The 9,605-nt window shown below is 48.4% G+C and overlaps 1 non-coding gene across 1 annotated transcript; it reads left to right on the forward strand.

Moving 5' to 3' along the window:
* The first annotated feature begins 7,666 nt into the window (after positions 1 to 7,666).
* Positions 7,667 to 7,740, forward strand: trnan-guu (transfer RNA asparagine (anticodon GUU)). Its single transcript has one exon. It is a non-coding gene; the product is annotated as a tRNA-Asn (tRNA).
* The last annotated feature ends 1,865 nt before the right edge of the window (positions 7,741 to 9,605 follow it).

A 9,605-nucleotide genomic window follows, 5' to 3' on the forward strand; every position in this document is an offset into this window, starting at 1 on the left:
TAGAAAAGAGGTGAAATATAAGCTGGTTTAAGGGGGGGTGGGACAGGTAGAGCTGGATAGAGGGCCAGTGATAGGTGGCGATAGCCAAAAGATGTCATAGACAAAAGAACAAAGAGGTGTTGAAGGTGGTGATATTATCTAAGAAATGTGCTATTTAAGGGTAGAAAGTAGGACAAGCAATGTACAGATAGCCCTAGTGGGGGTGGGGTGGGGTGAAGGGAAGGGATCGAAACAGGCTGAAAGGTAGAGATAAAACAATGGATGGAAATACATTTAAAAATAATGGAAATAGGTGGGAAAAGAAAAATCTATATAAATTATTGGAAAAAAAGGGACGGGGATTGGAAAGGGGGTGGGGATGGAGGAGAGAGTTCATGATCTAAAATTGTTGAACTCAATAGTCAGTCCGGAAGGCTGTAAAGTGCCTAGTCGGAAGATGAGGTGCTGTTCCTCCAGTTTGCGTTGAGCTTCACTGGAACAATGCAGCAGGCCAAGGACAGACATGTGGGCATGAGAGCAGGGTGTAGTGTTGAAATGGCAAGCGACAGGGAGGTCTGGGTCATGCTTGCGGACAGACCGAAGGTGTTCTGCAAAGCGGTCACCCAGTCTGCGTTTGGTCTCTCCAGTGTAGAGGAAACCGCATTGGGAGCAACGAATTAAAGGATTTTAAAGGATGTGAGGCAACCCGCCTCCACCACTCTCCCAGGCAGTGCATTCCAGACCGTCACCACCCTCTGGGTTAAAAAGTTTTTCCTCACATCTCCCTCTAAACCTCCTGCCCCTCACCTTGAACTTATGTCCCCTTGTGACTGACCCTTCAACTAAGGGGAACAGTGCTCCCTATCCACCCTGTCCATGCCCCTCAAAATCTTGTACACCTTGATCAGGTTGCCCCTCAGTCTTCTCTGCTCCAACGAAAACAGCCCAAGTCTATCCAACCTCTCTTCATAACTTAAATGTTTCATCCCAGGCAACATCCTGGTGAATCTTCTCTGCACCCCCTCCAGTGCAATCACATCCTTCCTATAATGTGGTGACCAGAACTGCACACAGTACTCCAGCTGTGGCTTTGCCAAGGTTCTATACAACTCCAACATGACCTCCCTACTTTTGTAATCTATCAAGTGTCCCATATGCGTTTGTCACCACCCCATTAACATCCCCATCCGCCTTCAGAGATCTATGGACACACACGCCAAGGTCCCTTTGTTCCTCAGAACTTCCTAGTGTCATGCCGTTCATTGAATACTTCCTTGTCAAATTACTCCTACCAAAGTGTATCACCTCACACTTTTCAGGGTTAAATTCCATCTGCCACTTATCTGCCCATTTGACCATCCCGTCTATATTTTCCTGTAGCCCAAGACACTCAACCTCACTGTTAACCACCCGGCCAATCTTTGTGTCATCCGCAAACTTACTAATCCTATACCCTACATAGTCATCTATGTTGTTTATATAAATGACGAATAATAGGGGACCCAGCACAGATCCCTGTGGTACGCCACTGGACACTGGCTTCCAGTCACTAAAGCATCCTTCTGCCATCACCCTCTGTCTCCTACAACTAAGCCAATTTTGAATCCACCTTATCAAATTACCCTGTATCCCATGTGCATTTGCTTTCTTTATAAGTCTCCCATGTGGGACCTTGTCAAAGGCTTTGCTGAAATCCAAATAAACTACATCAACTATGCTACCCTCATCTACACACCCGGTAACCTCCTCAAAAAATTCAATCAGATTTATTAGGCATGACCTCCCTCTGACAAAGTCATGCTGACTGTTCCTGATCAAACCTTGCCTCTCCAAGTGGAGATAGATTCTATCCTTAAGAATTTTCTCCAATAGTTTCCCTACCACTGACGTGAGACTCACTGGTCTGTAGTTCCCTGGCTTATCTCTACAACCCTTCTTAAATAGCGGAACCCACATTAGCTGTTCTCCAGTCCTCTGGCATTTCCCCTGTGGCCAGAGAGGAATTAAAAATTTGAGTCAGAGCCCCTGCTATCTCCTCCCTTGCCTCCCTCAGTCTGGGACACAAATCATCTGGACCTGGAGATTTGTCCATCTTTAAGCCTGCCAACACCTCCAATACCTTACCACTCCCTATATCAATTTGCTCAAGAACCTCGCGGTCTCTCTCCCCAAGTTCCATACCTTCATCCTCATTCTCTTGGGTGAAGACGGATGTGAAGTATTCGTTCAACACTCTACCGATGTCCTCTGGCTCCACCCATAGATTGCCCCCTTGGTCCCTTATGGGCCCTACTCTTTCCCTGCTTATCCTCTTCCCATTGATATACTTATAGAATATCTTGGGATTTTCCCTACTTTTACCAGCCAGAGCTTTCTCATATCCCCTCTTTGCTCCCTAATTGCTTTTTTAAGCTCCACCCTGCACTTTCTGTACTCCACTAATGCCTCCGCTGATTTGCTTCCCTTGTACCTGCTAAAAGCCTCTCTTTTCCTTCTCATTGTATCCTGAATATCTCTGGTCATCCATGGTTCTGTGGGCTTGGACTGCCTCAATGAAGGCTCATCTCAAAAGAGTTTCAATCTTGTCTTCCAAGGCTCCATTTCCCTGGATTCATGCGTCTGCACTCCAGCACCAACTCACAAGCACAACTTCAGCTGTTCGACGATGCAGAGCAGATCACTACTGCTTCAAAGGGGTACTTTTGTCCCAGCAGCCAACAGCATGGAATCAACCAACATTCTGCTGCCTTCTTCAATCTCCAGGATTTCTCCCGAGCCCTCACAACTTAAAGTCTGCCAACCGCAGTCCTTTTCCTGCATGGAGCGTCTTTCTCTGCCCCTCTCAGCAGTTCCGACTGGTAGTCTCCTCCTCCTGTTAGCTCCTTCCCTGGTTCTTTCTGTTTAACTGGGACCTCTCCTTGTCCCCCTCCCTATCTGGGACTCTCCTCCTATTATGGCTCTTAGATATATTATAAGCTCCTTGGTCACAAGATCGGGGTTTTCACACCATTTTCTTTTTGTGCAGATGCATTGGGCCCTTCTAAGGCCCAAAGAATTCCAAATGCCAAACTCGACATGCACAGCCCACTTCGGGTCTGCACATGTGTGGAAACTCCCACAGCATGCTGAGATTTCCAATTCCTAGCCGCCGCCCAACAATAAGATAAGTCGGATTTCATAACAATCCTAGAAAGATCCTGAGGCATAGAAGTTGAGAGCGACGGTTACCTTCACAGCCACTGGTAGGGCATGGGAGTCGATAAATTGTGGCTTGAGTTGCTGTTGGACCATGTGACATATGTCTGTCACCATCTCATGGCATAGCCTTCGATATTGGTTTTCTGTCATGTTGAGGGAAGATGTCCTAGGTCTGAACACTCTTCCCACAGGGTAGTACATAGAGTTATAAAATCATTTATGGAACAGGAGGAGGCCATTTGGCCCATTCAGTCCATGCCATCTCCCCATAGAGAAATCCAGTCAGTTTCGGTCTGCAGAGTCCTGCAAATTTATTTCCTTCAAGTGCCAATTGAATTTTCTTTTGAAATCATGGTTATTTTTGCATCCATGTTCCAGACATTATCACACACTGCATAAAAATGTTCTTCCTCACATTCCCCCTGCATCTCTTGCCCAAAATCTTAATCCTTGTTGAACAGCTAATGGGAAGAGATTTTCTTTGTTAGATTATCTAAACCTGTCATAATCTGTACGTCTCCATCAAGTCTCCTCCTGCCGCCACCCCCCCACCAATCTCCTTAAGGAGAACAACCGCAGCCCTTCTAACCTAACCTTATAACTAAAGCCCCTCATCCCTGGAACAATTCTGGTAAATCTCCTCTGCATCCTCTCAAAGACCTGCACATCTGTCCTGAGTGGTGATCAGAATTGGATGCAATACTCAAGTTGGGGGCCTACTTAGAGTTTTATAAAAGTTCAGCATAACTTCCCTGCTTTTGTATTCAATGCCTTTACTTATGAAGTCAAGACACCTTATACTTTTCTAACCATGCTCTCAATACATCCTGGCACCTTCATAGATCAATGCACATGCATCCCCAAGTTCCTCTGTTCTTGCACGTGTTTTAGAATTGTGCCATTAAGTCCATATTACCTCTCCTCAACCCTTCTGCCTAAATGCATCATTTTTGTCCTGCCTCTCCTCCTTCCTCGTGTGCAGGCAGCAGCCTCTCCCTCCTGACCTTCTGCCCTCCCTCAGGCCTCCAGCTGCTCACGGTGACTAGCTTCTATGGCCACTATGTGCGGGAGTTCCATCTTCTATATTCCTTTGCACAAAAAGCTATCTGCCTTTCTCCAGCACAAACTTCTTGCTGGCACCTGGGTGCACGAGTCTGTAATGTCATGACTCACTGGGGATAGTGCACTGTAATATCAAACCCCACTGCTCCCCAAGCCGTGACAAATGTGAAAAGTTTGATTAGACCACTAAATTGCCCAATTCTACCTAACTGTTTAATTTAGGTTAACAGAATACGAGCACCAGATTTGTAAGCTTAACAAGTAAATAACTGTTTATTGAACAAATTGTCCTGAACCAGTGGCAAAAGAAAGAAATATGAATTGCTAACTTTTAACTCTATAACTTAAACTCATAACCCCTATACACAAACGCACACACATATAAGACATGCAAAACATAGATTTTAAGGGTGAGATAAAACAGTTGAATAGCACCAATCCGGAGTGTGGGATTAGATGGGTTGATTTTGATTGATGTCTTCCCAAATTCCCGGCAGTTCTTGGTTAATGACATGAGATGGCCTTCCAGCACTTTCAGTCTGTAGTTCACTGGTTGAAAACTTACTTTTCAATGTCTCTACTGGTGATTTTCTCATTTTCCTCTTGACAGGTGTTTTTTCAGAGAGAGCAGGTTACAGAGATATGAAGAAAAAACCAGCTAGCTAGCCTTGTACATTTACTAGAATCTTACACACACAGGAGAGCAAGGTTTTAGGTGTTTTCTCTTTACAGGCTAGGATCTCTCTGCTCACTGCTATCACGCAAAACCTTGGTCACTTGATCAGAAGCCAATTAAAATGTTGTTGCTAGGCAGTTCCCCTCAGTTCAGGACCTCTTTCCGGCACCATCCTGTTCTCTTTTGGCACCCTATGTCCCAGGATAGCAGCATTGTAGATATTCCTCATCTGTTTCCAGCGAACATGTCTTTCAACTGCAGCCATGGTAGTTTTTAAAGGCACAGTTCAATTTGAAAGCCATAGTCCAAAACAAATTTTAAAATAGGTTCTTGACATGCCTCCACCCTTAAAAAGGATGAAACATTATTTTAAAAATGTGTTTTGTCACAAGGTATGTGACACATGGACAACAAAACACAAGACTTACATTCATTTGCCCATCCCTCTCCCTTATACTTATTTCAGTAATTTACACCCAGGACAATGTATCTGCAATCACATTGGGTGGAATTTTCCGAGCCCACTGGTAGCAGGCATGATAGGTGGCATGCGCGAAAAGTATGGCGCGATCTGCTTCATGACGGCGTGACATTTCCTGCCGTCAGTCAGCGGGGAGCTAATTGTAATACTTTAGCATATAATTAAAAGGCCAACCCGCCAGGTTCTTGGAATCCCACCATATCGTCCGTCCACGTCAGCAGGAAAGCACGCCGACATGTTTCACAACAGCTCACAGGCGACGTGCACTTGGCGGCCTTCACTTTGGGGGAACTGAGGTGAATGAGCAGCAACGTTCTCCACAGCTCATCCATTGTTTACAGGCCTCAGGGGGGCCGGGGGGTGGGGGCAACTGGAGCCTGGCCCCAGAGACGACTGCTGAGGGGTGGTGAGGGTGCTGGGGATGGGGTCCAAGGGCAAGTGCTGGCCAGCCTCGGAGGCGACTGCTGGGGGAGGAGAGGGGTGGCGGGGTGGGGGGGATGTCTGGGGGCAAGTGCTGGCCAGCCTCGGAGGTGACTGCTGAGGGGCGGCGGGTCAAGTGCTGCCCTGGTGCTGTATCCCGCGCACAGGCAATTGAGGTGGGGGCAAGGTAAGCGAGGGGAGTGGCCATGCATTAGGGACACCTGTATAAACTGACCATGTCCATGGAACTAAGACAAATCAGGCACAGCCACAGTGATATGACTGGGGTCAGGCTCCTAGCCTGCCCGCACATGTAAGTAATGCGGAGGCACCAAAGGGCCACCAAGCGCTTCATACCTTACATCCCCCTCCCCACCCCCACTGGCACAGACTTCGATTCTACCACCACTTTTATTGGACCGTGGAGCAGTTGGACTGCACACGTTGTACAATCTCCTCGTCAATGCTGGCCATGTAGCAGTCACTGCTTGAAGCTTTCACAGCTCGTTGGTGACCTAGCTGTATGCCTGATGGCCTACAGAGTCCATAGAAGACAGAGGAGAGAGTGACTGAGGCACCTGGCCGTGCAAAGGCAGGAGCAGTAACCTCATGAAGAAGGGACAGCAGGGGCTCTCGCACACACTGCCCAGGAGCGACAGCGAGCCGTAGCTGGTCAGCGCCTAGTGACACCCAGGGTATGTAGACGCCGCCTGCCATTTCTGCAGATGACTGAGTGTCATCGATGACTGTGCATGCCTAGGGGCCTGGTGGCTCACATTTGCCACTTACTGCAGGACTTGGCGCCAAGGGGACATGGAGGGCATCCACTGCTAGTGGCTGTGAAAGTGACTGCGGTGCTCAATTTCTATGCCAGTGGCTCCTTTCAGGGATCCACAGGTGACTCTGTGGGAGTTCACAATCCTCCACCCACAAATGCATCCATGAGGTCACGGATGCCATCTTCTTCATGGCACACAACTTTGTGCATTTCGCCCAGGACCAGGACAGCCAGGATGCAAGGACCATCGGATTCGCCCTGTTCTCAGATTTCCCACAGGTGCAGGATGCGATTGACTGCACTCATGTTGCACAGGTCTCTATCACTACACTCAGTGGACTTCATCTGAGATTTGTGGAGGATGATGACGACAAGCAGTGAGGTGTCCCCGTAGATCCTCACATAGCAGTTGTGAACGTTTGACACTAGTCTGGCTTATGTGAGAATGCTCTTGTCATGGAGATGCAATGGAGGCCCTAATAGTCGCTCAATCACAGGAGGATGATGACAACATGCAGTGAGGACACTCCATAGATCTTCACATAGCCTCTGAGAATGTCTGACTCCTGTCTGGCTGAGGGCAGCTCGCTTGCGCTCCATGATCAGGGCCATCTCAGAGACGCAGCTATGAAACTTTAGACGCATCTGATGCTGTGTCCGCCTTCAGCACCTCAGCCCTTCAGGAGCTGGTGCACAGTATCACTGGTCACAGATGCTGGTGTGAAAGGTACTGAGAGCACACAGAGAGTATGAGAGAACTCTGTGGCGCATGCCCACTACATTCTGCAGCAATGACCAGCACGGCTGAGGTGCAGGTATCAGTAATGTTTCCAGGAGATGAGAGACTGGACCATCACTTTGGTCTGAAGGCTGCACAGGGAAGAGGCCCTGGACTGAGACACCTGCCTTTATCTTGTGCAGAAAGGTTTCACATCTGAGTGACAAGAAGACTGCTCATCAGAACAAGGCACCACAGGCAGGGAGACATTCTTGAGAGTTTATTGACAATAGTGAACAGTCTGTACAAGTGATTAACACCTGTGCCCAGGCCGTGCTTCCTGAATGGTCCCAGGTCTCTGTGGCGCAATTGGTTAGCGCGTTGGGCTGTTAACCGAATGGTTGGTGGTTCAAGACCACCCAGGGATGAAACTTCCCCTTTAAGGGGAAGGCAATGGCGTAGTGGTATTGTCACTGGACTAATAATCCAGAGAGTCAGGGTAATGCTTTGGGGACTTGGGTTCAAATCCCACCACAGCAGATGGTAGAATTTGAGTTCAATAAAAATCTGGAATTAAAAGTCTGAATAGTCCCAGCTGCAGCTCGTTACTGCTGAGCTGTGTGGCTGATGCTGTGGTTGTGCTTGGTGCTGGTTGTGGCTGTTGCTGCTGCTGTGGGATTTCCAGTGGCTGTTCCTGCTGCTGTGGGGTTTACAGTGGCTGTTCCTGCTGCTGTGGGATTTCCAGTGGCTGTTCCTGCTGCTGTGGGATTTCCAGTGGCTGTTCCTGCTGCTGTGGGATTTCCAGTGGCTGTTCCTGCCGCTGTGGGATTTCCAGTGGCTGTTCCTGCCGCTGTGTGATTTCCTGTGGCTGTTCCTGCTGCTGTGGGATTTCCAGTGGCTGTTCCTGCTGCTGTGGGATTTCCTGTGGCTGTTCCTGCTGCTGTGGGATTTCCAGTGGCTGTTCCTGCTGTTGTGGGATTTCCTGTGGCTGTTCTTGCTGCTGTGGGATTTCCAGTGGCTGTTCCTGCTGCTGTGGGATTTCCAGTGGCTGTTCCTGTTGCTGTGGGATTTCCTGTGGCTGTTCTTGCTGCTGTGGGATTTCCAGTGGCTGTTCCTGCTGCTGTGGGATTTCCTGTGGCTGTTCCTGCCGCTGTGGGATTTCCTGTGGCTGTTCCTGCCGCTGTGGGATTTCCTGTGGCTGTTCCTGCCGCTGTGGGATTTCCTGTGGCTGTTCCTGCCGCTGTGGGATTTCCTGTGGCTGTTCCTGCCGCTGTGGGATTTCCTGTGGCTGTTCCTGCTCCTGTGGGATTTATAGAAACATAGAAACTAGGAGCAGGAGTAGACCTTCGAGCCTGCTCCGCCATTCATTATGATCATGGCTGATCATCCAACTCAATAGCCTGCTCCTGCTTTCTCCCCATATCCTTTGATCCCTTTTGCCCCAAGAGCCATATCTAACTCCTTCTTGAAAACATACAATGTTTTGGTCTCAACTACTTTCTGTGGTAACGAATCCACAGGCTCACCACTCTCTGGGTGAAGAAATTTCTCCTCATCTCAGTCCTAAAAGGGCTACCCCATATCCTCAGACTGTGACCCCTGGTTCTGGACTCCCCCACCATCCTTACTGCATCTACCCTGTCTAGTCCTGTTAGAATTTTATAGGTTTCTATGAGATCCCCCCCCATTCTTCTGAACTCCAGCAAATATAATCCTAATCGACTCAATCTCTCCTCATATGTCAGTCCCGCAATCCCAGGAATCAGTCGGGTAAACCTTCACTGCACTCCCTCAAGCAAGTACATCCTTCCTCAGATAAGGAGACCAAACGGTATTCCAGGTGGGGTCTCACCAAGACCCTGTACAATTGCAGCAAGACATCCCTGCTCCTGTACTCGAATCCTCTGGCTCTGAAGGCCAGCATACCATTTGCCTTCTTTACCGCCTGCTGCACCTGCATGCTTCCCTTCAGCGGCTGCTGTACAAGAACACCCAGGTCTCATTGCACATTCCCCTCTCTCAATTTATAGCCATTCAGATAATAATCTGCCTTCCTGTTTTTGCTACCGAGGTGGATAACTTCATATTTATCCACATTTTACTGTATCTGCCATGAATTTGCCCACTCACTCAGCTTGTCCAAATCACACTGAAGTATCACTGCATCCTCCTCACAGCTCAGCCTCCCAACCAGCTTTGTGTCATCTGAAAATTTGGAGATATTACATTTAGTTCCCTCTTCTAAATCATTAATCCCTGCGGTACCCCACTAGTCACTGCCTGCCATTTGGAA

Source organism: Cetorhinus maximus, chromosome 18, assembly GCF_964194155.1.
Source record: "Cetorhinus maximus chromosome 18, sCetMax3.hap1.1, whole genome shotgun sequence".
Classification (NCBI taxonomy): Eukaryota; Metazoa; Chordata; class Chondrichthyes; order Lamniformes; family Cetorhinidae; genus Cetorhinus; species Cetorhinus maximus.